The following is a 3,668-nucleotide window of genomic DNA, read 5'->3' as shown; positions in this document are numbered from 1 at the left end:
CCTGCCCAGTGGTCTGCCCCAACATCTGCTGTAATGATTCTGATTCTCACCTCAGCAAACCTGCTGCATGATAAGTGAGCTGCTGCATATTGGCTTGTAGAGCACAATGCTCCTTTGCAGTCCCCAGTCCCACTAAGAGCACAGGGGCAGAACCCTGAGTCTGCAGGGCTACTCTGAAGTCCTCAGTCTCTCAACACCAAAGTGCAGAACTAACTGTGGAGATGCCTTTCTTACACACATTTCTGTTTCCCTTCCTCTTTTTATTTTCCTTTGCCCCTTTTTACCCTAGCCAGGACAGATGCAGACATTTCTTTTCTCATATCATCTTTTCCTTCTTCCCAATTCCAGTCTCTCTGAACTATAGAAGAGCCTCATGAGCTGGGCCCTCTAGGTTTGTCTTCTCTATACGTACGGGGCAGATACAATAATTTAATGGACCTTCTCACTCCTCAGTGTCTGCTTTCATACCCATTGTCTCACCAGTCTCCTATGCTGAAGTCATAAACCTACTGTGCCTTAAGAATAACATCCTATAATGAGACAGACTTAGGAAGAGAGGATGTATTATTATAATATCTGTGAAGACATACATTTATTTGTTTTTATATATTTACTCATTCCAGAGTGAGGAGTCAAGCAGTTGCAACTAATATTTTTGTTTTTATAATAAAGTCTTCTCTACTTCTAGCTAAAGATTAATATCTGCTATTTCTAGAAAGATGTCTGGACTGGACAATACAGTGAGGATGCTAATGCAAGAAACGACAAAACTGAGTCAGGTGCACCTCCCACAGAATCATCTTATCAAGACATATTTGGTTTAGGTCTGTTTCACAAGGAGTATCATATCTGGACTTCAGAAGGCTTTGTTAAAAGGACAGCTGTATTTAGCACATCTCTAGCTGGGCCCTGTGCTCCTGGAATAAGGGAAGAATGGTTTGCTGGCTGAGGCAGACATAAATGCCTAAGACGGTGTTTAAGGGCACAAGAATATTAAAACGTGGGAAGAAAATGTTTTACTGTGAACCTTCAAACCAGCAGACAATAAAAACCGCAATATGACAACGTTTGCCACTACCTAGTATTCCTAGAATTCCCTTCTTACGGTCTGCTAATGCACAAATGTGGCCAGCAACAAACCCACACTGGAATCTCAGGCTATTCTCTCTAAAGAGTGATCCCCAGCAGGTCTTTTTAAAGCTCCCACTGACATGTAAGCTCAGACAACTCTCTGTGGAGACTCAAACCTATGAATTTTCCTAGAGAAAAGTAAATTTTAATCTTTCATGTTTTCCTTAGGACTATCGGTCTTGGAAGGAAAAGTTAATCTTCTCTGCCCTCAATACAATCTGGTTAATTGATCTACAGTGGGAAGGAAGGACTCTGTTTCCATTAAAATTGGAATGAAAAGCTGGCAGTCAAGTGCATGCAGAAACTACTGGACCTTGACACATCTGACAGATAAATGGCAGCCTGGTGGCAGATCAAGCCAGGTGGGAATGCCTAGATAGGGTGGGATCTACTAGGTGGAGTACTAGGCAAAGAAGACTTGGGGTTTAGAGGCAAAGACTATTGCCACAGGTTCATTGTGTCTTAAGATATCTTTGATGCAATTCTCTGGGCAAAAAGACTTCTGAATATTTAGACTGTTTCAATATTAACCACATTCTTATTTTCAGGGCCCAAAGCATAAAAGCTGAAATTTAATTTTGGTCACTGTCAAATTATTTGATATAAGAACTTCCAAAGACTGGACTTAGAACTGCTTTTATGTTAGCTAGCTGGTTAAACCTTTATAACAATGATCAAAATCCAAGATTAATATGGTGACAGTGAACAATCTCCCCTCCTCTGTTTAATTGAAATTCATGCTTCTGGATTTGGTTTGCTGAAAGCTTAATTTTCTTGGAGCAAAATCATTCCTGGAAAATCTTTATATATTCCACTTAAATGTGCCTGAAAATGTTTCTCTTTTTGCAGTGGGGTCTTTCATAAGAAGACAATCTCTGAGTCCAGGCTGTGGGAAGGGCAACTTTAGTGATGAAGTGACCCTAAACAGTATTTAGAAAGAATGCAGATTTTGCCCTCAAAAAGCATAGACCTAAGGAAGAAAGCTGTTAACAGGAGTGAAATTAAACACACTTGCAGTTTCCAAGTTCAGAGCAATCATAAGGAGCAATGCAGCCCCTGAGTCATTTCCTCACTTACGATGAAGACAAATAAAGAAATCTGGCGTGACAGGACATAGGTAAGGCCACTCAGGCTCTTCTCTTCTGGGACAGTACAACTGGATCACAGATGAAACTCCTCCATACCTTTACTGACACTTGGCACCATCAACTTCCTATGGTTATCTCGTTTCCTGTGTCAATAACTAGACTGAAGTTAACTTTTAAGCATACACTTAATACAGATTTTCTTTATCTGAAAACAATTTGTAAAAAGTCACTAATTCTCTGAATACACACCAAATGGAATGCTTTTTGGAACTTATGTGTTTTTCCTGACAGAACTAATGTACCTACCATACAACATCCTTTATTTCATACGGGATGTTCATAGCACAATTATAGTGAAAGTAACTTCATGAATTTGTGTGTCAACCTTGCGCAGGGGCCATGCTAACCTTCTCTGTGTCATTCCAATTTTAGTACATGGGCTGCTGAAACAAGGACCATAATGAAAGTAATTTAAACAAAATCTATTTCAGGGCTTCATTTTATTTCCTTTGTTAGCCAAATGATTCTCTCTGGAAGCATCTACTGTGTCCTGATTGTCTAATTCTACCAGATCTTCATTTGTTAATGCTGTTCATGTGACTCAAAGCAGTTTTCCAACATCACTTCCAACAGCTTCATGAATTCTAGCCTTGTAAGCCCTAAATGTTTAATAATTTTGGTGATGAGAAATAGGAAAGATAATATTTAAGAGCAGGACTCTGGAACCAGATTGCCTGGGGTCTAATCTTGGTTCTACCGTTACTAGGCAACATACCCTTGGGAAAATTACTCAAGTCTCTGTGTCTCAGTTTCCTCATCTGTAAAATGGAAAAATACGGATAACTCTATCTCATTGGGTTGTTGTGAGGGCTAAATGCAAAGCATTTATAGCAGTGCTTCACATACGATAAACACTATATGGGTGTTGACTATCATCACCATCACCATCATCATCATCAAAGTCTGAGCTGTAGAGAATCTTTAGCAGCAAGACTGCAAGCATGCATAAGTCATGGGAACTTTTGACACCAAAAGGGTAAATGAGACATAAAGTAAATAAGTGAGGAAAGTAATGTTTCTCTATCAGGAAATTGTTATAATCTAGCTATTTCTATTTCTTTAAACTCTTCTCTTAATCTTGAGTCCCCATAAACAGGATAATTAGTGATTTACGCTTGGCTCATTTAAGAGTTAGGCTTTTTCAGAAAAAGTTTAATTCAGTGGAGTCCCATCCTAATTGTAACTAAATGGGCATCTATCGAACTAAATTTTATGCTATTTTTCTTCATGTCCCCTTGCAGTGCTTCTCAATCTTTTCACAAAAGAACACATAACTAGATTGAACTAATATATACCACTTCACCCCCTCCCAATCCCATATTCTGAAGTCTTGGGTATAAAGTGGCCTCTCTGATCAGGAAATTTCCTTGAAGTCTCCTGTTTCACCTT

The 3,668-nt window shown here is 39.1% G+C and overlaps 1 non-coding gene across 1 annotated transcript; it reads right to left on the bottom strand.

Annotated features, from left to right (window-relative positions):
* Positions 1–2,568: 2,568 nt before the first annotated feature.
* LOC124527361 (U6 spliceosomal RNA) lies at positions 2,569–2,676 on the bottom strand. Its single transcript, XR_006965825.1, has one exon. It is a non-coding gene; the product is annotated as a U6 spliceosomal RNA (small nuclear RNA).
* Positions 2,677–3,668: the final 992 nt, after the last annotated feature.

This window comes from Lynx rufus, unplaced genomic scaffold (assembly GCF_022079265.1).
Source record: "Lynx rufus isolate CCGP_SWC_20201006 ecotype Redwood Valley unplaced genomic scaffold, mLynRuf1.p SCAF_5, whole genome shotgun sequence".
Lineage (NCBI taxonomy): Eukaryota > Metazoa > Chordata > Mammalia > Carnivora > Felidae > Lynx > Lynx rufus.
The sequence above is the reverse complement of the archived record's forward strand: the minus strand, read 5'-3'. Positions and strand labels throughout refer to the sequence as shown.